Source organism: Castor canadensis, chromosome 3, assembly GCF_047511655.1.
Source record: "Castor canadensis chromosome 3, mCasCan1.hap1v2, whole genome shotgun sequence".
NCBI lineage: Eukaryota > Metazoa > Chordata > Mammalia > Rodentia > Castoridae > Castor > Castor canadensis.
In genome coordinates this window covers 193720672-193748299 of record NC_133388.1, presented here as the reverse complement: position 1 = coordinate 193748299, position 27628 = coordinate 193720672, and the positions used below count along the sequence as shown (strand labels likewise).

Sequence of the window (27628 nt, the reverse complement as noted above, 5' to 3'; positions counted from 1 at the left end):
ATATGTTATGGCATCTACCTTTTCTCGATCACAAGGTTATTCTTATCCTCAGTTGGAAGATAAGGAGATTAAAGTTCAATAGCTTGTATAACAAATCAAAATTAATTCAGCAGAGAAAGAGAAGTTCTAAATAAGAATCCAGGTCTTCATGACTCCAGGTTCACACAATTTTGTCTCCTCACACAGAATCTTGCAAAACAATCTTCCTTCTAAGAGATACTGATGGGAAGACTGTTGAAGATATGGTAGAAGAAGAAGAGAGGAATTAAAGGAATTTTTTTTTTACATGTGACTTCCTTTTTCTTCCTACAAAGCAGAAATCTAAACTGTATCTATTGTCTCTGGTTCCAAAATAACATAACCCATATTTGATTAAAAATGCACCATCATTTTTAATCAAAGCTGTTACCTTTCTGAACAGATGCAGTGTTTAGTAAAGCATACAGTGCAAGTGACTGTAGATATGACACTGCTTTGGGAATGAATTCCACAGGGTTTTTCTGTCAGAGGGCATGCAGTATAGATGTAGACATCTGGGCCTGTCAACATTAATTTTTAAACAGTGTGACATGAAGCTTTGAACTTAGTGCTTTTGAGAAATATTACTCCCCTTGAAGTCAGTATTATTTAGTTATTCTGTTTGCTTTTATTTCCCCCTGGGCTGGGCTACTAGGAGTGGTACTCTCAGGGTAAAGTCCATGCATGAGACACTTTTGTTGTTTTGTTTTCCTGAAAGCAATTGTGTGTTTAATCACTGCTAATATTTCTCTGTGTCTGAGTAGAGTACAGTTACAATGCTACTTTACCTGATAGCTTTATTTAGCAGTGCATCATATTAGCTATAAAAGGTAGTCAATAAGGCAGGTCAATATTTATGCTGTAATTTATGAGACAGAAGTACATACAAAAACAGAAAATCTTTAAGTTGGGGATTGGGTATTAGGTATCTAAGAAAGATAGACTTCTCCCAACATGCACCTATGAAATGCAAGCCTCCTCCCAGGAAGCAACATTAAATATATTGGATCATTTAAACTCTACAACCATACAAATCTAGACCAATTTTCCTCTAAACACAATCTTAGAGGAGTTTATGTGATGAGATATTTGAGGTCTCAAAAGGTATATCTTTTTCTTCCTAAATTACACTAGAATTTATTCTTAAGTTTGTTCTATTCCAAAACCTATGCAATTTTCAATTCACCCTACCAAGGACAGTATGAATCCAACTACTATTTACTATCCTGTTAATTAAAATGTGGCTCATTTATGTATTCTTTCTAGGCAAAGCTTTTGAGAGAAGTCAGTTACCAACATACACAGCATATGTGGGCACTGTGCTCTAAAGGCAATTACACAGGGAGAGAAAAAAAAGGAAAAATAAAGAGAACTGTGCCAAGGAAAGGTCACCTTCATTTTACATTTAGCTTTTGTTGGCTCTAGTTACAGCCACACATTTTGATACCACGAATAGATTCTCTAGGACAAAATTGCCATAGGTAAAATGTTTCCATGGATCAGATAAGGGGAAACATTTTTGATAGGCTGTGAGGCCTGAAGGTTGAATGTAATCTATGCACAAATTTAAGACAACTAATTTAGAGATAAGGAAATGTCTGTTTATGAAAAACAATGAAAATATATTTAAGAAGGCAGAGGTGCTAAATGTGCTACATTGAAACATACAAAATTGAAAAATGTCAGAGACCTTTCGGTATCAGCAGTCGCTCATTGAAAGGGTTAGAAGAAGCAACAAAATCCACCCATTCTCTGGTGCCCCCATTTTCCAGTAAAAAAACATTCTATACTTGTGCACTAGGCACAGAATATTCATCCAAAGCTTATCAGTGGATTTGTCTTACTAGTGTATGTTTTTTATGCATTGATCTAAAAATAAATGGTATACTGCCAAAGAAAGAAAAAATCAAAAATGAAAAGCCACCTGTAAATAAAATAGCTGCCCTGACTTGCAGTTTACCTCTAATTCTATACATGGTTGAGATACCCCATTTTCACATTTTCATGAACATCAGGCAGAAGATCCTCAAAGGATGGAAACCTATAATCGGTGGTGATGTGGGTAAGAAGTGAAAATGAATGATTTGTGTGTGTCTGCAATGTATCAGGAAATGAGCAGATCAAAACTGCCTTGTTCATGTTATAGAAGTATATATAACAAAATTCATACTGGCCTTGCAGTTTTCAAATTCTAATTCCAGTAGTGTGGATTTGTGCAGCTTCATTTATCTCTTATAAGATCAACGGTTCAAGTCTTAGAAAAGTTTGAATAATACTGGTGTAATGTGGAAACCATGAATATGAAGTAAGTTAGTACATGTAACGTGCCTAGCTTACTGCCTATACAAGAACAAGCATTTATTGCATGTTTTTTATTATTATAAAATACTATTGGTAGTCTTAACACTATTTCTTACACCTAACTCTCTAAGACAGTCTCCTTACCTATGAAAGGAAGAAAAAAGAGTCTACTTCAGGAGTTCTTTTAAGAACTGAATTACAATATGTAAGGGCCTTAGTACAGACCCTGTCATGCATAAGTACTCTCTAAGTGCTAGCTATTATTAATATCATAAAACTTGTGTCAAGTAGGTATATTACATTTTAAAGAAGAGAGAAACAACCCCTGTGGATCTGAAAAAACAGCCAATGAATAACTAACCAGGCCTTTAATCAGCACTGACCTCCAAATGGGATTCAGAGTCATAAAGACTTGGACATGAAAGAAAATATAGGAGAGCCTGATTGCAGGAGTATTCCTGAGGAAACAGAAACAAGGTTGGGAGAGAAATGACTTGTGCTGTCTCATACAGCACAGGCTTCCTGAGGTCTTTACTCCATCCTGACTTCTCACAGGCAGCATTTGTTCCTTTACCCACATGGAATTGCACACAGACTTCTCACTGCGACTTACTTTGTCCTCTCCACTGACCAGGTGCCTTGTTCTCTTTCCTTATCAGTTTCTCTTTGGCATCTGCTAATCCTGGCTTCTTTAACACAATTAATCATAGGAATGCTAGGGATCAATGAAATACATGTTTCAAGTCTCCTCCCCTGGAGTTCTTACCTAGGCCTTGAAGCTAGTCTTCTGAATATTAAAATGTGTATCTTTGCCAGGCACAATTAGAAAAACTACCTTAAAATAGGAAGGACATCACTGCCAAGAGAGACTGCACTTAGCCCCTCAGCAAGCATCTGGCCACTTCAACTCAAGTCCTTCCTCCTTGGTATCTTCTCTTTTGCTCCTGCTCTCCTGTCTCTTCTCTTTATAACATGATCTCATTTGTTGGAATTACCTTTTACTAATTTGGAATCAAATAGCCTCCATCTTGTTGGATGGAGGGCAAACTTAAGTATTTCAATCAATCCCCTAAAAACCTATGACATGTTACTCTTATATGTTTCTATATTTTTAAAACAATGCTTTTTAATCCTCTAGAAAATTAGCAAAGGAATCGTGATCAAAAGAGTTGTAGGATCGATGATTAAAATAGCTTCACTAATGAAGGATTTTATGAACTACACTTGAGAGTTTTTTCTCTTCTTTCTGAAAAGGGAATACATTTATTCAACAAACTGTCTGCTGAGCAACTGAGTGTTGATTAAAAATGAACAGCATGGATAACACAATGTTCTTGTGAGGTTTAACCTCAATACATGAGGGAAAATGATGTAGAATGTTTACCTGCCTCTCTCAGATTGGGTTCCCCATAAAATAGAGGTTCAGATAGCAGTTTGCATGTCAGAGGTTTATTGGGACTATACACAACCATCAGAGTCATTAGGAAGTGATGACAGCACAGAACAGTGAAATTGCCATATGGTTGCAGCAGCTGAGAGTTCAGGAGCTAAGACAGACTCTGAAAATAATTTTACTTGTGTCATGTGATCCAAACCCAGTGTTGCATGGAGTGGAGAGCACAAGTCCTCAAATGGATCACACAGTTACAGCAGGTGAATTATTCCTATCCTGTCTTCTGGCATATGAAGTTATTCTGTAATCTTCTCTTATATGTGGAGAGTTTCTGACTTACTTTAGTGAATAAACAAGCAGAGTACAACTGCACTGGGATGTCTTTTGTGACATCATGTTACAAAAAGGCACTGGCTTCTATCTTGGGTACATGTGGAGAGCGGATTATGAAAAGCCTGTAAGAACTGGACATAAGCAAGGTGAGATGTGGCTCATCCCCGGCCATGAAACAGAAAAGCAGAACAGCTGTGTCACCTAAGCTTGTGTTCAGAGAAGCAGGAATGCAGGTTTCTCCTGTGACAATGTCAGGCCTCTCCCAGAAGCCTCTGCTCTGCCCTGTTTATAAAAGGATAAAAGGCCAGCTGAAGAAGGGCTTGGGGCTTTTTGCTTTTTGCCTTTGTTTTTTGGTTTAGAGGGCTTTGGGGGCTTTGGTTTCTTGGGGCTTTGGCTTGATTCTTTTGCTTTGGGCTTTTTGGTGTAGGAAGCTTTTGGAAGTGAAAAGAATTGTTAAAAGGAAATTGCTGAAGGGAAAAGAATGGTTGAAGAGCGGTTGATAGAAAGTCTGCACCGAGAACTTTAACATAGGCCTTAGAAAGCTAAGCCAAAGAAAGAACTTTAACATAGGCTTTAGAAGTTAAAGAAAAGCCAAAGAGAACATGGGGCAGTGCAAGATAGAGGACCAAGACTTTGCAAGTCTGAGAACCAGGCTTTAAGAAAGCTAACAAGAGAATGCTAAAGAAAAGCTGCAAGCCTAGGGGCAAAAGACTTTAAGAGCTATTAAGCTAAAGATAAGTTAAGAGCAAACATGGGACACACAGCGAGTCTAAGGAAAGAGTTTTTAAGCAAGGTTTTAGAGAAGACTTTAGAAGCAAGGTTTTAAAGAGCTGCAAGGAGTAAGGCCTTAAAGAGTAAAGATAGAGAAAACAAGCAATGAGGGTTGGGCTTTTCCACCTGAGCACCCAACACACCTGACCCCACTTTCTGTCTGTCTGTCTACCTTGTGACTTCTCTGAATCTCCAGTCACCGCCAGTTAAGCCCAGTTAGGTTCAGTAATGACCAGGTCCAAGAGAGAGAATGCTTGTTCCAACAAGGGAGGGAGCGAGAAAACAGCGCCCCCTCCAGGTACATACCTTTTCTTTTGAAGCACTTGGTCTTTAGGTCTTAAAGATAACACAAATCTCAGAAATTTCTCTCACTCCTTCTGTGATGTATGTTCAGGTTTGGATCATGAGTGTCCTTCAAATTCCATATATAAATGTGTGTTTTCCAACATGAGGCTATTGGGAGTTGGTAGAAATGTTAAGAGATAGGATTTATTGAGAGGTCTTCAGGTAATTGGAAAGATGCCCTTAATGGGAATTGTGGGACTCCAGCCCCCCCACTCCTTCCTTTCTTTGTTTCCTGGCCAAGAGACAAGTATTTTTGTTCTGCTACACACTCCTGCCAATGATGAGCTATATCTCCACCAGCCCACAAGCAAGCAGTATCCTCAATCATTGACTAGAAACACTAAAAGTTTAGGTCAAAATAAATCTTTTCTCTTTATAAATTAATTGCTTCAGGGATTTGTTATAGAATTGGAAATCTGACTAACAAAATGCAACTTTTTTAATATATTATGTTAACTAGAGAGTCATTCTATTCATATATTTAGGGATTGGTAAGACTATCCCGATACATTCCCTATAAGCCACAAATCATCTTGCATTATATTTATTACCTGATCTTTGTTCACTTCCCCTCTAACCAGACTTATGATTGAAAGGATGTGCCCTTTGCCCCAGCAGATCCCCATAGCAGAAACCAGTAAAGCCAGCACAGGATGCCCCATGCAGGATAAGATAAACAGGATGGGGGCAGGTGGAATGTGAGGTATGTGAGGAATGTGAGCAGATTGCGAAAGATGACTAGAAGTACATGCAAGATGTGCCCTGCCTGCTTGCTAAATGTAACCGTGTGCGCGAATACTGACCCTTGAGTCTATAGGCTAAGAAGTAATGTACTCTTAAATGGATAGGCTGGAAATGTATGTGGTGTTACAAACTCATTGGCTATGTACTGTGCGGGCTTTTGCTGTAACGGTCGGTAGGGGCCTATATAAGATCTCCCCTAAAGAGGCTTGGGTTCTTGTCTGCCCAATCGGACCTGTGTGTCTGTGTGGGAGCTTGACCCTGGCTTGCCAGCTCAATAAACTCTGCTTTGTTGATTGCATTCATGCGTGACTCTCTGTCTCTCGGAGGAATAGGATTCTTGGACCCTAACATTTGGAGGTCCCACCGAGATACCCTTTTTCGAGAAGGCAGACCATCCACGAGAAAGCAGAGGTGATTCCAAGTCCTAGGCATTGGGAGAGTCTGAGATTCTCATTTGGAGGGAACTAATTGGTAGATGATTGTTCCCGTTTGGGCCACGGCGGGGATTTGGCCAATCCCCGGGGAGATTCATTCTGGGAATCTCGTTAAGGGGACCATGAGGTCCTGCTGGGAGAGGCTTTCCTCTCATTTGGGCTTGAGCATTTCAGGAATCCTGGCGCCAGGTGAAGAACTAATTGAACTAGTCGATCGACCACACGTCAAGTGGACGCCTTTCGGTTTGATATCCAAATTGGACGGTGAGGAGATTGAATGGGATGTGCACCAGCGTGAGAGAAGGACCGGTCCAAGCGAGTGGTGGAGAGTGTTCTGTGTGTGTGGAGTTATTGTTGCTTTCACCCTTTTTGTTCTATCTCTCCTGGTGGTTGCTTCTCATCCCACAATGGGACAGGGACAAGCAACCCCAAAGTCTTTGATTCTCTCTCACTTTCCAGAAGTCAAAAAAAGGGCATTAAATGCAGGTCTGGTCATTAAGAAAGGTAAGTTCGACACCCTTTGTTCTGCAGAATGGCCCACCTTTGGAGTCGGATGGCCCATTCAAGGTTCCCTCTCCCTAGACCTGATCACTAAGGTCAAGGCTGTCATTTTCCGATCAGGCAATCAAGGCCACCCAGATCAGGTCCCCTACATTTTGGTTTGGGAAGATTTAGCGGGGAAACCCCCCCCTTGGTTAACAGCTTTTCTGACTCACCCCTCCAGTTCGGCTCCCGGGGCTAAAACCCCAGTCACGCCTGCCTTGGTCATAAAAGAGGAAGAGAAACCTCCCCTTCCCTCCCTGACCAGTCCTCAAAATAGGACACCCTCTTTACCACCCCCGGTCTTACTGGAGAGTTCCCCCCTTTACCCATCCCTCGTGGGGGTAGAGAAAGATCGGCCGCCCCCATACATGACTCCCCCTGGTCAGGCCAGTGCTCCGGAGGAGGAAATTTCCTCATCCTCCTCAACAGGACTGGCGGCCAGAGGAGGAATGGGTCAAAGACTCTGCCCCCGAGGGGTACGGAAAAGGGAGGGAGAAGATGGGCCCTCCTCATCAACACATGGGGAGGAAACTGTCCCCACATTTCCAGTCTGGATGGTAGGCCAAGGAGGACCGGGAGGGGGGCAACAGTTTCAGTACTGGCCATTCCCCTCCAGTGAGCTATATAACTGGAGGACGCAGAACCCACCCTTTTCAGAAGACCCTAAGTGTCTCATAGATCTCCTGGAGTCTGTCATGCATACACACCGCCCCACATGGGACGACTGTCACCAGCTGCTCAATATTCTTTTTACGACGGAGGAGCAGGAGCGCATCCTCCACGAAGCTAGAAAGAACGTCTTGGGGGACAATGGGAGACCCACAACCCTCCAACCGGCCATAGACGAGGCCTTCCCCCTACGCTGCCCTGATTGGGATTTCAGGACAGCAGAAGGTAGGGAGTGTCTCCGAATCTACCGCCAGACTCTTATGGCAGGTCTCCGAGCAGCCACTAGGAGGCCCACCAACTTTGCAAAGGTAAAGGCAGTTGTCCAAAGGGAAAATGAAAGCCCGGCCGGTTTCTTAGAGCGCCTCTATGAGGCATACCGTCAGTACACCCCTATTGACCCCGAGGTGGAGATCCACCGGTCTGCTGTGGTATTCTCATTCATTAATCAGGCAGCTCCAGACATTAAGAAAAAACTCAATAAACAAAAAAACTTAGGGGAGATGACCATTAGGGAAATGTTACAGATAGCGGAAAAGGTCTTTACCACAAGAAAAACTCCAAAAGAAAGGGAGGAAAGGCAAAGAAAAAAAGACAGGGAGGCCCAAGAAAAATTAAAAAAGGAGGACAGGGAGTTCCAGGCTAAGGAAAACTGAAAGCAACAAAGAGAAATGGCCCATATTTTCCTAGCGGGTGTCCAGGACCAACCCAGGGAAGGGGGCCATGCCAGGACCCCGGATAAGAAACACTGTTTTTATTGTAAAGAGACTGGACATTAAAAGAGAGAGTGCCCTAAGTTAAAAAAAAAAAGAGGGTTTGGCAGGAGACCTGAAGGTAACAGGAAAAGAAAACGAGCAGTGGAGCAGGCCAGAGTCCTTCTAGCCGGAAAAGAGGACTGAGGGAGATGGGGCTCGGACCCCCTCCCCGAGTCTTGGGTAACTGTATGTGTGGAGGGGAAGCCGATGGGGTTCATGGTGGATACCGGCACCCAGTATTCGGTCTTAAACAAGGCATGTAGACCTTTAAACAAGGAACAAACAAATGTCATTCAGGGGGCCACGGGTACACAGTTATGCTCATAGACTACCAAAAAAAAGGTAGACTTAAAAAAACACCAGGTCACACACTCCTTCCTGGTCGTCCCTGAGAGCCCTGCTCCCTTACTCGGACAGGACCTGCTCACCAAAGTAGGGGCCTGTATCTATTTTAAACCAGATAAAATAATTGTGACTGATCGGGAGGGGAGCCTGATACACGTCCTGTCCCTATCATTGGCTGACGAATATCGACTGTTTGAGAGCTGACAGGAGCCAAGAGGGGACATAGCCCAGTGGCTAAAAAGATTTCCCACGGCCTGGGCAGAGACTGTGGGAATTGGCCTCGCCAAACACCTCCCTCCCGTAGTTATACAATTGAAGGCTTCTGCTCTTCCCATTCGGGTAAAACAGTATCCTATGCCCAAAGAGGCTCGAAGAGGCATAGCCCCTCATATCCGCAGGCTAATAAAGGAAGGAGTACTGCGGCCTTGTCGGTCCGCCTGGAATACTCCTCTGCTCCCCGTCCAAAAGCCGGGAAGCGGGGACTATAGGCCTGTGCAAGACCTGCAAAAGGTAAATGAGCGGGCGGAGGACATTCATCCCACTGTACCAAATCCCTATACCTTGCTCAGTCACCTACCGCCCTCACAAGTATGGTATACAACCCTTGATTTAAAAGATGCTTTCTTCAACATTCCATTGTCAAAAATCAGCCAGCCGCTATTTACATTCAAATGGCAAGAAGATGGGGGCTGGACCGGACAGCTCACTTAGACCAGACTGCCACAAGGATTTAAAAATTCTCCCACCCTGTTTAACGAGGCCCTGAGCCAGGACCTGGAGCCCTTTCGCCGGAGTCACCCACAAGTCACTCTACTACAGTACGTTGATGACTTACTGTCAGCGGCAGAAACCCGAGAGGAGTGCAGCGAGGCTACTAAACACCTGCTAACGGAGTTAGGTGAGCTGGGATATCGGGCGAGTGCCAAAAAGACCCACATCTGTAAAAGGTCAGTGACATATCTGGGTTATCAGATCACAGATGGGACAAGATGGCTGACTGATGCCATAAAACAGACTATTTTGACTATTCCACCCCCCACATCCACTAGGGGAGTGAGAGAGTTCCTGGGCTCCACAGGGTTCTGTAGACTCTGGATTCCGGGATTTGCGGAGATAGCCAGACCACTATATGAGGCCACCAAAGAGGCTCCGGATTGGAGGTGGGGAGAGGAACAACAGCGGGCCTTTGACCAGCTAAAGGCCTCCCTTCTCCAGGCCCCTGCCTTGACCCTACCAGACCCCACAAAATCGTTCACTCTGTTTGTGGATAAAAAAAAGGGGGTAGCCAAAGGAGTCCTGACCCAACAGTTAGGTCCCTAAAAGAGACCCGTGGCATATCTTTCCAAAAAATTAGATGCAGTAGCATCAGGATGGCCCCCCTGCCTTCGCATCATAGCGGCCGTTGCCATGTTAGTGAAAAAAGCAGACAAATTAACCTTTGGACAGGCCCTCTGGGTCATGGCCCCTTACCCGGTGGAGGGAGTCCTTAAACAACCCCCTGGAAAATAGATGACGAATGCCAGGCTCACCCACTACCAGGGGCTCTTGCTGGATTCCCCTCGGATCACCTTCACAGATCCCGTAACTCTGAACCCTGCCACCCTGTTGCCCAACCTGAAACTACAGGCACCTGTCCATGACTACAAGGAGTTCCTCTCCAAAGTTACCCAGGTATGGGTTGACCTAAAGGACACTCCACTGTCCGGCTGTAAATTAAACTGGTGCACTGATAAAAGCAGTTTTGTCCAAGATGGAGTCCAAAGGGCAGGGGCAGCAGTGGTCGACCAAAAAAAAAACACGGTATGGAGCAACACCCTCCTACCCAGAACCTCAGCCCAGAAGGCAAAATTAATTGCCTTGGCCGAGGCCCTAAAAAGGACAAAAAAAAATGAGTCAATATCTACACCGATAGCTGCTATACTTTCAGTACCATCCACGTCTATGGAGCCATCTATCGCAAAAGGGGATTTCGCACAACAGAAGGGAAAGGCTTAAAAAACCTGGCCAAAGTTCAGCGTCTATTAATAGCAGTAAAAAAACCAAAGGCAGTGGCAGTAATGTATGTCCCAGGCCATCAGTCTGCCAAGACTCCAAAAGCTGTCGGTAACAACAGGGTGGATCAAAAAGCTAGGAGAGCAACAATGGTGAGTCCCTTCATGGTCGCGGCTATAGATGTGCCTGTCCCCGAGCTCCCTTCACTACCTCCCCAGCCAAAATACTCCTTGGAGGATTTCACTTGGATGAGAGCCCACTCCCTCACTAAAAAAAGGGAGGATAAATAAAGAAGTGACTTAAAAGACAAGCTAATCCTGCCCAAAAAACTCGGCCGATTCCTGTTAGCTAACTTACATAAGTCCACCCACTTGGGGCGGAAAAAGTTGCTAGACTTGCTGACATCTGCACAACTCCGATTTCCTAACCAGACCGTGGCCATCCGTCAAATTGTGGAGGATTGTGCTAGCTGTACAGCTATAAAACCAGGACAAAGAAAGGGACACCACACAGGTATTTGGAAACGGGGGAGGGCCCAGAAAAAAAGCTGGGAAGTGGATTTTACCGAAGTAAAACCAAAAAAGTTTGGATACAAATATTTGCTAGTGTTCATAAATACCTTTTCGGGCTGGGTGGAGGTATTTCCTACAAAGAGGGAGACGAGTCAGGTAGTGACAAAAGCCTTACTAGAAAAAATCATACCCAGGTAAGGGGTGCCTGAGGCAATTGGGTCAGATAACGGTCCGGCTTTTGTTAGTAAAGTCCTGCAGGGACTAGCCCAGGCTATGGGGGCCAATTAAAAACTACATTGTAAATATAACCCCCAGAGCTCAGGACAAATAGAAAGGATAAATAGGACACTAATTGGCCCTGGAGACTGACAATGATTGGGTGACACTCCTTCCCTTGGCCATCTTCCGAGTCCGGAACTCCCCTTATGTCCATGGGCTAACCCCCTTTGAGATCCTATATGGGGCTCCACCCCCCATCATTCAGAGGACCTTAAGCCCGGGACTAGGTGATCTGGCCCCAAATTACCTGACTATGCTACAGGCTCTAGCTAAGGTGCAACAACAAATATGACCCTTAATTCAAGCGTACCATACTACTGAGAGGGTCCCGACTCCAAAACATGACATAGTCCCGGGTGACATGGTATGGGTTAAAAGGCATCAGTCCAAAACCCTAGAGCCTAGATAAAAAAGACCTTATGTTATACTGCTTACTACCCCCACCGCCCTCAAGGTCGATAAAATTACACCATGGATACACCACTCCCATGTGAGACGGGCACGTCCTCAGGAAAAACAGAAAAATTGGACTACACGAAAACATCCCACAAATCCACTCAAGCTCCGGCTGATACGAGATGCTCCAAAAAACAAAAACACCCCAGATGCTCCGCAGCCCTCCTAAAATGGGATCATCACCTGGGTCCACTACACCCACATCAGACCGGCAGACCCGGTAGCTGTAAAAAAAGACTTCCTGCCAACAAAAAGGGTGTCTCACCACAAGGACAATTCCTTCAAACTCAAACTTGAGCAAACTGGACCTCGGTAACCTTATTCCTTTTTCTAACCCTGTCCACCACTTGCTTGGGGCATACAAATCCACATCAACCTTTTAACCTGACCTAAATGATTGTAGATGTATCCACAGGAGACATTCTTAACCAGACCTCCAAGGTGACCCCTCCCAGCACCTGGTTCCCAGAATTATACTTTGACTTAAGGGCCTTATTCACTGACAGGGGACAATGGGATTTACGCCAAAGTTACTTCTATGTCTGCCCCTCTCCCCAACCCAACCACAAGAAAAAATGTAAAAAAATCGCAGACTATTATTACAAGTCATGGGGTTGTAAGAGCTCAGGAGACATATGGTGGCCACCTCCCAAACAGGGAAACCTTATTCAGTTAAGTAGAGTCTCTCAATCTGGTATTACATACCACCAACCTAAACCTATAAATAAGGGATGCCCAACTCCCCCCAATTGTAATCCCATTATGATAAATTTCACTAATTTAAAAAAAAAGGCAACAAATTAAAAATTGGGTAAATCCTGGGGAGTTAGACTCTACAAAACAAATCATCCAGGAGCCCTTTTTACTTTGCGGCGTGTGGGACAACCAGTCTCTACTCTAACAATAGGACCTAATCTCGTGTTAAGGCCTAATCCTGTGTTAAAGCCAGAGTTGTCTGAGACAAAATTGGTTCCACACACAACTCCCCGGATGCCCCAAAACACCACTCCCAATGACTCTCAGAGTCCCAAAGTGACACCCCCAAAACCCACAACCACCGTTCCCTTCACTGTACCACCTAGCCCCCTGGAGACCTTGCTGTTTGCTTCATTTAAGACCTTAAATAGGACAGCCCCTAATCTATCTGAGGCTTGCTGGCTTTGCTACAGCCCTTCACCCCCTTTCTACGAAGCTATTAAAATCAATTCCTCTTTTATAGTTAATACCACTACTCCAACAGGTTGGGAGGCCCAACCCACTGGCCTGACCATGGCTCAGGTCAGTGACCAAGGGACTTATATAGGGCAGGTCCCAAAAAAAAATAAAAAATTATACACTACTATAATTAAGCGCCCAAACTAAAATGCCTCCCATTGGATAACCCCGGCCGGAGGTGCCTGGTGGGCATGCTCGGTAAATGGGCTGACTCCCCCCTTGGCTGGATTGGTCTTTAATGCCTCCCGAAAATTCTGCCTGATGGTGATAGTGATGCCTAAAATCCTCTACCATCCAGCTAAATATCCCGTTCTTTACTGGTCCGACCGCCCCCGGACAAAAAGGAAGCCCATTACCACCCTAACCATCGCTACCCTATTTAAAATAGGCCTGGCAGGGGCAGGTACCAGCATTGCCTCTCTGGCCACTCAGCACTCCAGCCTCACCTCCCTCAGGGCGACCATCAATGAGGACCTAGACCGTATTAAAAAATCCATTAGTCACCTTAAAAAATCCCTAACTTCCCTATCCGAGGTAGTCCTCCAAAACCGGAGGGGACTAGACCTACTGTTCCTTAAAAATGGTGGCCTCTATGCGGCTCTAGGGAAAAAATGTTGCTTTTACGCCGATCACACCGGGGTTGTTCGCGACTCTATGTCCAAACTTCGAAAAGGACTAGAGCAACAACAACAACAAAAAAAAAAGAGGCCAAAAAAGGCTGGTTCAAATCTTGGTTCAACCAGTCCCCTTGGTTAGCTGCCCTCCTGTCTGCACTAGCAGGGCCAATAGTAATCCTCCTATTACTGTTCACCATAAAACCTTGTATTCTAAACCGACTTGTGACTTTCATCAAAAACCAAATTAACACTGTCCAACTTCTGGTCCTCCGCCAACAATACCAGGCTCTTCATCCCCTTAAAAATAATTCCTCAATATAGCCCCTCCCAAAAAAGGGGGGAATGAAAGGATGTGCCCTTTGCCCCAGCAGATCCCCATAGCAGAAACCAGTAAAGCCAGCACAGGATGCCCAGTGCAGGATAAGATAAACAGGATGGGGGCAGGTGGAATGTGAGGAATGTGAGGAATGTGAGCAGATTGCGAAAGATGACTAGAAGTACATGCAAGATGTGCCCTGCCTGCTTGCTAAATGTAACCGTGTGCGCGAATACTGACCCTTGAGTCTATAGGCTAAGAAGTAATGTACTCTTAAATGGATAGGCTGGAAATGTATGTGGTGTTACAAACTCATTGGCTATGTACTGTGCGGGCTTTTGCTGTAACGGTCGGTAGGGGCCTATATAAGATCTCCCCTAAAGAGGCTCGGGGTCTTGTCTGCCCAATCGGACCTGTGTGTCTGTGTGGGAGCTTGACCCTGGCTTGCCAGCTCAATAAACTCTGCTTTGTTGATTGCATTCACGCGTGACTCTCTGTCTCTCGGAGGAATAGGATTCTCAGACCCTAACAATGATTACACTTTGTGTTTCCAGGAATCAGTGTCAACTAGGACTCTTATCTGTCTTCATACATCTAGAGATGAATTTCTCCCAAGTATACAGTTAACCAAGTAAATGACTGTATCCTTTTGGAAATCATTTAAAAAAACACTGTCATACACTTTACAATTTTTTCAGGATCCTTTTATATAAGGACATAGTTTCCCTTTCAATCAATAAGTTTTTGGTTTGAAAGTGGCTCATATCTTACTTTTTTGAGTTTGTCAATAATCTCTGTTTGATTTCTTTTGGTATTATAGGTTGAGCAGTAACTTTTCTGGACATCCTCCTTACTTGTCTCTGGAATCTCTGTGTTTTCATAGTCATCTCAATGGCTCTTGTTGGATCAGATATTCTTGGCTCCCACATCAACCTTATTACTTACCATGATAATTGCATTCTATCTACCTTCTGAATGGTCAAGTGCTACTCTTCTCCTGTGTTATTTGGAATCTTATCTCCATTGTTACCAGGGAGCTAAAAGATGAGAATCATCTGTTAGTTTCTCAGTGATGCTAGTACCCCTCACCTCCAGGATCCCATTGTGTTGGTAAATGTGTCCTCTGCTCCCTCCTGCAAAGTGTGGATGGCTGGTAGGTTTTCTGGCCTTGCAGAGAATGTCCACTCTATCATGCTTTTGTCACTGAGCCTTTTGCTGCTTCTCTGTACTGCCTGGAGTTTGTGCTTTGCTTAATGTGGGCCATCTTGTTCTCTAATATTTCATGACATCCTAGTCATTCATTAGCATTGCCTCTAATTTTCCACAGCTCTCTTGCTGACAGATTTACTCATATAACACTTTATGTTCTTCCTCTGCTCCAGTTCTGAATTCCAGGTTCCAGTCTGAACACACTCTCCCAGGTCCTAAGGTCTTTACAGCCCAGGTTCTGAAGTTACTTCTGAATTGTCTATTTTCTCCCTCATTAGCTCTAGAACTTTTTTGACCAGATTATGACCAGAGAGTTGGATATATCTTAGTAGTGGGCACTAAGAGGAGAAATGGGAACAGATGCTGAAGTGGTAATTGTGCTAACTTATAAGTTGCTAGCTATGCCCTGACTCTAAGCTAAGGGGTAGCACTGACCAGTGACCATGTAGAATGGTCAATGGAATCTGAGAAGAATCCCAGATATTTTAGTTCTTTGATTTAGGTATTTCCATACCTAGACCCTGGATGCAACTCTTTCTTTCTTTCTTTCTTTTTTTTCTACTCAGGGTCCTGAGGTTCTCATATAGCAGCCTTATCAGGATTAAGAATCTGACTTCATGATCTTTGTAATTAAGTCCTTAGTCTAGTTTCCATTTTGTATACTTAAGCTGTAGGAGATGTAAATCTCTTTGCATGCTGCCAGAAAACATTTCTGCCTTCTATCCTTTTCTTTAAGTTATTCATTAATTGACGTGTCCCAAACCATCCATAGCACTGAGCTAGAATCAGTCAAATCCATTTTTCTTATAACTACTTCCACCAAACTCACATATCTAAGGGATTGAGGCTTCCTGTGTATTTTTTCTACTGGACCCTAATTCTACTCTGCAGCCAACATATTTCAGTAACTGCAATGCCACAGAATTCAGAGAGGCTCTTAGCACTCTAACCACCACCATTGACAAGGAACTACATACCAGCCAGTCAAAAATAATCTGACTTCAAAATGCCATGTTTAGATTCTATTCCTTTGGTCCACTTCTGTTTCCAGCTCTCCCAGGTCACATTTTTCAGAAAGCAAATGGAGATTTGTGTGTATTTTTTAGGCAGTGTTCTTAAGAATACCACTTCTAAGTCTAGTGAGAGAAGCAAGACTGAAAAAAATGTTGAAAGGTGATTTTGCTGTAACACAGGCTTCAACTGATCACATGGGAAGCTCTTAGATTAGAATGGACTTTTGTGATGTCCCTGATTGATGCATAATTTATTGGTGATTGAAGGGATTGATCTATAATGCCCTTGCATCATCTAGATATTGGCTACAGTTTGTTCATCATAAGGAACATAGTGTAGGGTGAGATAACTCCTATTCCCTCACTTGCACCTCTTTATTTCCCTGGCATTATTCCACTTTTGAAAATTTTCTAGTATTTAAAGTGAGTTATTTATTTCAATAATTCCTTTAGTTTCTCATCTCTCAGTTCCCATCATCTGTAAAATGAGGCAATAAAGTAAACCTCATTATATTATTGAGAATCAAACAAGGGCACATATGTGAACATACTTTATAAATTCTAAAGATGGTGGGGCTTTTCATTAATAGTAATAACAAACAGCCTCATAATGAAATGTTGTACATCCAAACCATAGACTTAGTTCAACAATAAATGCAAATCACACTTTCACTTGAAGACCCCATTTCTCCATTGGTTTTCCATGTCAGCATTTCACTAGATAATTACCTCATTTACTATTAATTTACTGACCTTCCTTCTCTCACATGAACACAGGATAGCAGGTGGTATAGATTCCAGAGACATCTCTTAATTAATTTAATGTGGAATTTTGAGCAGGCATGCTATCTTACAGACTTTTTTTTTATGTTTGTGAAATAAATTAGTGAGTTTAGAAACACTCCCAGTTTTTCTTTCATGATAGTCAAGATTTGAGTGTTCTGGTGAGGGATGTTCATGTGGTAAGAAATGTCATCAATTCTACATGTTTTTAAAAAAATCTTTGAAAATTATATTCAAATTTTTGGATGTTGGTGAAAACACTTTTTTACTAAATGTTATTAATTTGACTCACAATATCCCATAAGATTTTTATGACATAATTTTAATAATATGCTATAAGCCTTTGAGGTAGACATAATATTTTTTAATTAATAGATGGATAATTCAGCTTCAGGGGGATTAACTAATTTGTCTAATTCTATAAAAGTTGTATGGAACAGAGCTAGAATATAAATTGAATATTTTAAACCATCTGGTCCCTGATTTTTAGTGCACCAAATGTATACTCATTTGACAAACTAAGTCGTGCATAGTGTTACATTAGTGATTACAATCCCTACTGTCCACCAAGACCAGACAGATGATTCACACTCACAAAGATCTCCAGGTAGGACTGTACCTGGAGGACTCCAGGACATTGTTTACCTACAGAAGTGGCTGCCAAGTAAAAATTAGGTCTTCCATTGTCCAAATATCCAGTGGTAAAGAGAAGTCAGAACAGTGGATCAATTTTTAATGAAAACTCTAATTTTAAAATCTAAGCAATCCAATTTAAATAAGAAATAAAAACTTTATATCTTTAGACAAAGCACATCCTTGACTTTTCTAGTCACTCATTTAAAAAGTAATAACAGACACACAGATAAAAAAATCAAAAGAATTAAAATCTTTGATGATACACATTTGTACATGAAAGCAATAGTAAGAATCTCTCTGTATAGCTATCCTTATCTCAACTAGCAAAAACACTCTGTCTTTCTTATTATGCTTATGTCTTCTCTTGAACAAAATTAGAGATAAGGGTCAAACAGGTTCTGCCTGGAAGTGACGGGGGTTGGGAGGAGAGGGTGAGGGTGGGGGGCAAGGAGGAGAAATGACCCAAACAATATATGCACATGTGAATAAATGAATAAAAAAAACTTTGGTGATATCTAAAACTATAATACTGTCTCAGAATTTAGTTGCAGTCAAGACTTCTCCCCATGTATGCATGTTTACCTCAGTTGTGCCTCTGGCTGGAAGGAAGCCTATTGTCAGCACAGTGGGTGTGGTAGTAACCCTCTCCAGTCCAGAACTTTGCTTTTCTTCTGCACATATTGGTAGATAAGCGTTTGACTCTGTGGTAGGAACACTCATGATCCCTCAAGATGCCAACATCCCAATGCCCAGAATCTGTCACTATGTTAGGTTGTATGACAAAGGGGAACTAACATCGCTAATCATATGATTTTCTTTCTCTTTTCGTTTTTTACTTTTTTTCTTTTTAGTAGTGCTGGCATCTGAATTCAGGGACTTGTGTTCGCTAGCAAGTGCTGTACCATTTAAGCCATACCTTCAGTCCTTATATGATCTCAAAATAAGATTATCTTGAATTCCATGGGTACCAATGTAGTCACATAGGTCATTAAAAGTAGAAGATGGCTGTAGAAGGAAAAGAACCAGAGAAATAACTCAAGAACGACCTGGTCTGGCACTGTAGACTTTTATACTGTAGATTGAAGTCAGGGAATATGGGTAGACTCTATCAGCTGCAAAAGAATTTATCGAGTCTGCAAAAGAAATGCAGCCTTAGCAACACCTTCATTTTAGTGCAGTGAGACTCATTTTAGACTTAGAACCTCCAGAACTACAAAATAACTTATTTGAGATATTTTAATCCATGAAATTTGTGGTAATTAATTGCAGAAAGAACAGAAAACATATCTGTCTGGGGTCAAAAGAGGAAAATAAAGAAACTTAACCTGGTATAACATTCTTTTCTGGCTGACAGTGCAACTCTGAGTTAGATCTTGACAAATGTCTACATGTGACAAGCATTTAAGGTAGGACCCCATGGACAGAATCCCTCAGATGTCATACCCAGTTTATTCTTGACTTTTGAAAGTATTTCATTCATACTGGCTGTTATTCACTCCTCCCAGATTCCACTCCAGCTTTCCTGCTCAGAGCTCCACTTCATTCTGGGGAGTCTCTTGGAGAAAAGTTCTTTAGCTCATGGCCTCTATATATGTTCCATGACAGAATAATTGTGATACCTTTTAACTTCAAAATTTGGGTATTGTACTTTCTTCTTAAAACAGCCCTTTATTCTGCCGCTCCCCTCAATCTGTAAATTATTGGTTCTCTCAGTATGCCAGAGACACCAGTGATCCATGGTCCCAGTCTGCAGAAGGCATGAAGTAAACTCTTAAAAAGGCATCATAATTTGTTTTTGGGAGAAAGTAGCATTTTTGTCTCTGGCAGTTATCAGCACTCATAATAAAGCTCTTAAAAATGATGTATTGGAATGACTCAAGTGGTAGAGCACCTACCCGGCAAGCGTGAAGCCCTGAATTCAAACCCCAGTAGTATTATCAAAAAAATGAAGCATCAAATTCCATCTCTCCCTTTATAAAGTATCTACAAAATGCAAACGACTCTACAGTGATAGAAGATCAACAGTTGCCTAGAAATGAGATAGACACAGACAAGGAGAAATGGATTACCAAAGGCAAAAGGAAACTCTTGGAGTTGATTGATATAGCTGATATCTTTTTTTTTTCTTGATGGCACTGGAATATGAACTTAGGACTTCATGCTTGCTAGGGAGGCACTCTTACCAATTGAGCCACTCTGCCAGCTTGATACATCTGGTATCTTGATCACAGGGATAATTGTATAGGAGTATCAACATTGTAAATTTGATTAAATTTTACACATTAAGTAGGTGCTATTTGTTGTATGCTACTTACACCCCAACTCATTGACACTCTATGATAAAAGCATTTATAAGTATCTAACTATTTCTCAGAAACTTAATTTGAAAAATAAATTGTATTCTCCTAGTATCTAATTTTGTAATTTGAAAAACAAACAAAACTTTGATTTTTAACATCATATGTCAAACCAAGGTTAGGGTTTCTACTCATGAATCACGTAATTAGAGAAAAGCAAAAAGCAAAAATGCAGAAAATCCTCCCACCTGAACAATATAGGTAATTAGCATACTTTCTATTAGATTTTCAATATAATTGCTTTGTTGCTGCAGGTTTTGTTGACAGTATGTCTGTGATAATTGAGAATGTAAACTCTTTGGCGGTTTTCCCTAGATTGAATGGTAGCATTTTCTGATTTTCCTCTAACATTTTATTTAATATTCACTTTAAGGAATTCTACACAAAAAGTTTTAAAATGACAAAAATCATAAATATGCATTTAACAAATAACTGTATGTTAAAAATCAACATTTTAGGAGAATGAGATTGTTATAGAAAACTACACAAAAGCTTCTCAAAATATAATAAACACAGAGGGACTGTCAAACTGCAGGTTCCTGAGCCTTCCCATCAGCAAGCACTGCTTTGTAAGTGTGGCGCCAGCCTCGGGAGTCTGCCTTCTTTGCATTTTCACCGTGAACCTTGATGAATCTACATCATGGCCCAGAGCACTTTCATAGAAATTCGTCTTATGCCAGAGACAGTATTAGGATTAGAATATGCTTTTATATTTTTCTTATTATCTATTCAAGGTCACTTGTTTCTCTCTATATATTTTTCTATACATCATATTAAAAAAGAAATCACACAAACAAGCATGGAGTAACCACTCTCACCACATAGCACCTGAGAAAATCCAAGGCCAACAAAGTTAAGGAATAGATGAGAACAGACAAACCCAAGGGATTGTTGATCCCAAATACATCTTTCTCATTAAAGGGAATTTGCAAGAGAAAAACAAAGCTATTACCACAATTTTTCCAAGATGGGAGGAACTTAAACCCATATTTCATTGGAAAATCACAAAGAATATTTTAGAGGGGAAGTGTAGATAAACAGAAAGGCAGTTTATTTTAGAGGGGAAATATAAACAGATAAACAGATTTATCTACCTATACAGATAGATAAATAAAACTGTATGACATGTTTTCTCTGCTTCTAAATAACCATACTTATTAAAAATGCACTAGAAAAAACTATAACAATATTTTCAATGAAAAAGCCGCAAAAATTTTCTAAAATTAATTTTACCCTTAAATGTCATCTAATTTGTAAGCATCCATCTTTCTTTTAATGCAGAAAATCAATGTTTTATTCATTTTAAAGATTTAGTATACAATACACAAAGTGAGTCAGACTGTTTTCTCAGTCTCAAAACATACTTTTGTCAAGGGAAGCACGTGCAAAGAAACACTTTTTTATACCAAGGCACTACACATCTCCAAATTAAACTCTCATCCCTAAAAGTCATTAGTCACCCAACCATAAGAATGGAAAGTTAGGAGAACTACTGCTAGAAAAGATAGGAAAAAATTCACAAACACCTAGAGCTGATTCCTATACTCTCTCTTTGATGCGGTGGGCAATATTTTTTCAACCACTAGCACCAAGACATAGATGTCTTAGTGCTTGGGTTCCAAGCTGATTGATAACTAATAATTTCAAGTGAAAACTTGTGCATTATGCATGTCACCTAGGGAAAAAATTGAACATTCCAAAACAAAAAGGAAACCATTTTGTAGGATGGCTTTGTTTTTTAAATATGGGATGCAAGAAGAAGAGCTGTGCCATTGCTTAATATACTAGCAAGTGTGATTTCAGACCCTGAAAGAATACATGAATGTATTAGGGTCCTCCAGAGGAACAGAACCAATAGAATATATAGAGATACAGGTATAGACAGAGATGTATATGTGCATAAGTACAGATATAGATATTGACAGATATCTAGGAAGTGATTACTTTTCATTTTCTTTGAGACAGAGTAGATAGCCTAGGTTGGCCTGAAACACACTATGTAGCCCAGACTGAGCTCAAACTTGCAATCCTCCTGCGTCTGCCCCCTGAGTGCTAGGATTATAAGAGGGTATCACCATACCTGAGTAGACAGAAATTAATTATAAGGTCTTAGCTTATGCAATTAGGGATTCTTTCCACAAACTTCCTTACAAGCTGCTGATGCTGAAACCTAGTGGGATTGTTTGCCTGAGAGCCAGAAACTCAATCATGTAGATTCCAGTCTAGACCCAGAGGCCTATGAATCAAGAGTACTGAAGGCAGATTAGTGTCACAGCTCAAAAAGTCAGTGTTTCATCAAACTTTTTCTGCATTTTCATTCTATTTGGGCCAATAGTTTGGATGATGAGTAACCCTCACGCAATGGGAAAGGCAATCTGCTTCACTCTGTCTCAAAAAGTAAATTATATTAACTGGTGCTCTGGCATTAATATTTGATATTCCTTTGAAGATGTCTCTGCAAAGCTTTACTAAAGAGTGAATCTTAGGTTCAATATACAGTCAACACCATCTGTCCTGATTGCCAGTCTGCTTTGAAATTCCTCTCTGTTACCAAACTCCAGAATGACCCCTTGTACCACATTTAATGAACCACCACCCCATTTTATGGGTGCTATTCTGGCTTCATTTTTTAATAGCTTCTTTTTTCACAATTGGCTCAAACCTGTAACCCTAGCTGCTTGGGAAGTGAAGGCAGAGACCAAAAGAATCATGATGTTAGGGAGACCACATCTCGACCAACAAAAGCATGGCAATGGTCTCGCACATCTGTTATCCCAGCTGGTGGGATAGGTATGAGGCTTGCAGGACAGGCCAGCTTGGGTATAAAATGTCAAAAGTAACTAAAGCCAAAAGAGTTGGAGGAATGGCTCAAGTGCAAGAATGCCTGTCTAGCAAGTTCATGGCCCTCAGTTCAAAACCCAGTACTACAAAAAAGACATAGTGTCACAGTTTTGTGGGATCTTATACAATTAAGTACCCAGCTGAAAAGGAGGACATAACTTGGTCTGGATCTGAGATCTCCATGAGAATGGGATTGGGAGGCCAGAATGGAAGGACTGACGTGAGCGTATGGAAGATTGGTGCATGCTTACATCACCTGTTCAGAAACAGGTTCTAGTCAGCATCCTAATGAGACCAGTTATCTCAGAGCTCCCCATTTTGAGTAAGGAACACAATGCTGGTGAGATGATTCCTCTGCCAGTTCTCAATAATGACCAAAATACCCCAAGAATACCTAGAGGGTGCCTGATTCATGCTTAGGGAATCAACCTTCTTAGCTATTGTGTTTTATTAAGCATTATCTTCCTTCACCATTAGGACAGAAATTACTACTTAGTAACAATTTCTGCTGCCGTACACTCCAAAACCACCCCTGTCATGTAGTGCTGCAGTGTCTGACACCATCTATTGATTGCAGGGCTCTGGTATGAGTGTCAGGGGTGTCCTCGTCCACTACTCCCCAAACCACTGCCAGCTTCTATCTGTCTTGAAGCCCTGAAGCTGCATTTAAAGATGGGCATTTCTGACATGCCTAGAAATTTTAGAGAAAGCACAGGCTTTATTTCCGTTTTGCATGTTGACCACTTTCCTGTGAATTCAAGTCCATGGTGATGAGCTATCACAGATTTGATATATATAATTTGCACTGCTGTTTAATACTGAACCAGATGATTTTCTGTCCCTAGTTAACATTTTTCCTTGATAGTTTGTTATTTGAAGCATTGCTAAACAGGTTAACTCATAGGGTTACATAATTGAGAAATGAGCTGTACGTCATCTCTCTCTAACTTAAACCATAATTTCCCATCAGAACTTATATTATAAGAGAAAGAAATGACTTAGAATGTCCAAGTGTAAGTGATTCATACTTATAATCCCAGCCACTGTGGAGGCTTAGCTAGGAGAATTGCCATCTAAAGCTGGTTCTGGGTACATGTAAGACACTGTCTAGAAGAGCAAGAAAAAAACGGAAAAATGTAGTAGATGACTTCTCAGAACTGGACATGGTGGCACATACCTGTAATCCCAGCTATTCAGGAGGTGGAGACAGGAGAATTGTGGTTTAAGGGCAGCACAGGAAAAAGATATTAAGACACTATCTCAAAAACAATCTTGAGTGGTATCTCTAATACCAGCTACTAGAGAAGTGGAGGTAAGAGGATCCTGATCCAAGACCAACCCTGGCAAAATTAGTAGAAACCCTATCCTAAAACTAAACAAACTAAAACCAAAAGGGACAAGGTTGTGACTCAAGATGTAGCGTCTCTGAGTTCACTCTCAAGTACCACAAAAAAAAATTAAAAAGACTAACACATGTTCAAGTTTGGGCTTCCTTAGTCACCCAAAATTAGAGTATAGTGTTTTACCCACATGATGACGATGACAGGCTTCTGTAGTCCTAACAGCAATCTAATTCTTGTTTGCTCATGAAAATCTTATCTATGTGTCAGCCTCCCTTGACCTAGACCAACCAGCCCCTAAGAAGGGAGGGACTCCTATTACCCACCTCATCTCTGTAAAGAATTTCTGTTAAAGAAAGAAGAATGGAGCAAAGAAAGATAGGAAGAAAAGAAGGAAGCAAAGAAAAGAGAGAGGGAGGGAAAGAGAAGGAAGGAAGAAGAAATTAGGAAAAGAAAGAAAGAAAAAGACTTTATTTTTCAGAACTGAACCAACTTTCTGTTTTGTTTGTTTTATTTTCACTTTATTTTGTTCTTTTTTGGTTTTGTGTTTATTCTGAAACCAACTTTCGCTATGACTGTAATCAACATACATTCTCACTATGGTCTTAGTTTTCCTTTACAATGATTAAAAGAGAAATGAGAATTTTAATAAAGTCTCCTTAATGTCCTTTCCAGGATAAATTATCACTTGCATTTTACCTAATTGTCTTCATAAGAGTAATTACAATTGTGTGTCTTCTGAGTATTGTGAAACAAATGGTGGTTGTAGATCCTCTGAACTCTAGGCTTATTCATTCAGAAAACAACAGAATCCATCCTAAGGTTATCTTCCCACCTTGTCCAGTGATTGTGCTGTTAAGTGTTTCGCACTTGGAGCTCCTTTGCTTTTGAAAAGGATTAACTGCCATTGATATTCTTTGTTTGGTTTTGTCCTACCCCAGTTCTAAGTAACAAAGAGTATCTACACAGACCCACACATAGGCTTCTCTTGGGGGTCATGATTATCTGTTTGTCACACCACTGAGACTTGAATCTGCTTTAGAAAACCCCTGACCTTTCCTCTGATTAAGCCACTTTCATATATACTTAAGAATGGTCCACACTGTTTGTAAAATCATTGTACATTTTTTGAGTGAATATAACAGCCCAGGCATTGTGGTTGGTGGGAGAGATCAACTAGTGACAAAAACGGACTCAGACTCTAGCCACAAGTTAACTGTGGCATGATTAAAACTGTGTGATGGGGGAAAGAGGCACAACTGATGAACTGTGTGCTTTGGAGACAGACTCTGAAGGCTTCCACAGCCCCAGCTTCTGGATGACTCAAGATTTCTTCTCTAGAGCCAACACAGCACTGGGCCCAGTAGAAAACATTCACACTGGGTGCTAAGCTACTATGTAGATGAATGTCTGCACACATTCAGTCACTCACATTCTGAGTGAAATTACATTCTGAACCAACAGTACAGAGAATTTGATTTTTCTAAGAAGGCGTCAAGTTCTAGAGGAAATGGCAAGGCATTTTTTTTCTAAATTTGGAAAATTCTGCTATGTGAGCCATTTGTGATAGTTCAGATTTAAGTGGGTAGAACCATAAAAATGAATCAGTACTAGTTATTTCTTTTTGAATCTTGCCAATTTTGTAGACAAGGAAAATAATTAAAAAAAAATAAATTAAGTTAGGTTTACTGTTACTAGATGAATTAAAAACTTTAATTCTTTTTTATGTATTTTTGTACCATGGCATTTTTAAGTATGTGGTATATTTGTATTTCCTTCTTCCTCATTTTATTATTGTAGAATTGCTTTTCTAATTTATCATAGTCCTGGAAATATATCAACTCTCTATCTTTCCTATGTGCTTGAAATATATTTTTCTTAATCTGTGTTGGTTTTAAATATTTTATTATGTCCTATGATATACAACAAGTTTATAGTTTTATTTTATCAAATATATGTACATTTTTCTTTATGATTTTTCCCCATGGTATTCTGAGAGAGGCATTTCCCATCTTTTGGCTGAAATTGTTTATCTTTCCTCATAGTGCTTTTAAAATTTTATTAGCAATATTTTAAACTTGAAATTACACTAGTAGAGACTTGAATTAAGTACCCGACTTTTTTTGTAATTGTTTGCCAGTCTCTTTAGCATTATTTGTTAATAAACACATCCCATTCCTCAGATCTAAAATGTCACTCTATTATAGAAAAAAATGAATATATACACACAAACACCCTGTGAGCTATTTCTTCACTTCTCATTTTGTCCCTTTGTTATATTTCTATTTGGAAGCTGGTCTTGTACTCTTTGTGTATGCTTATGCTCTTATTATTTGTGGGTGCCATTCATTGGTATTTCATTGCTGTCTGTTTACTACTTGCTTATTTTTGTGAATGGTGTGACTTGAAGCACGGCACCAGTGGTGCCTGAGCTTCTTTTGGCAGGGCTTAATGTCTGCTCTAGCAGTTGGAGACTGGGAAAGTGAGCAAGTGCATTAGGATATATCTACAGATTAGAAGTAATAGAGGTCCTAACTGGTAAACCTGGAGAGAGGGGACAGCAGAAGCAGGGTGAGAGTTAGGCTTTACCTGAAAGAACAGATTGCTGGACAGAGCTAGGGCAGAATGGATTTGCAAACTTCCATTTTCACAGCACATCAGGAGACATAAATCAGCATTGCTTCTCTCTCCTAATGCCAATAAGCTGTCAGTTTTCAGAATAATCATCATTATTAAAATTATAACAGTTTTAATGAAAGTGTCATCCAAACTGACACTTTGAAAATAAAGTTTGATGATGACTAAATCTGAAGCTTCAAATGACCTAAGAAAAATGCTCCAGGAAATCTGTACATGTCCCAGTCACTTAAGGAAGTATGAATCACCCCCCTAAACTCATTCTATTCATTTGCTTAGCATTGGAGATATTTATTTGGATTGACACCAGTCATATCCTTGCCTACCAGAGAGCCCTACTTAAGTCATCATGCAGTCTGAGAAGCATAGAGATAAAATAGCCCATAAATCCAGCTACGAGGGCTTTCAACCAATCAGACAAACAGCATGCACAAGCTAAACTGTACAATGTCATTTATGTGACCTGAAAAGAGTTCTAACTAATTGTTGTCTACAATTCATAGACAGTAAACAAGCTGAGTGGTATGTTTGGCAAAATTTCAGCCACTTTCTGATTTTCCTGCTATTGCCAATGTTTGTGGAAAATCAGCCTTTTTTTCAGAATAAATGCATTCTTGGATCAAATATGCAAGAGTGCTAGCAGATTTCTATGGCACTTACTATGCAAAAATACCCAATAGCAATCATTTTTCCCTCTAGCACAAGGTTGAACTGCATCCTATAGAAGGGAGAAGCAAGGTGTCATGTGCTTGGTATCAAAATATTAAAGTCACCTTT

General features: G+C 40.9%; 1 long non-coding RNA gene across 1 annotated transcript in view; it reads right to left on the bottom strand.

Annotated features, from left to right (window-relative positions):
* LOC141421751 (uncharacterized) overlaps window positions 1–27628 on the bottom strand; it is a 223688-nt gene that overhangs the window by 100151 nt on the left and 95909 nt on the right. The gene's annotated exons all lie outside the window — the stretch shown is intronic.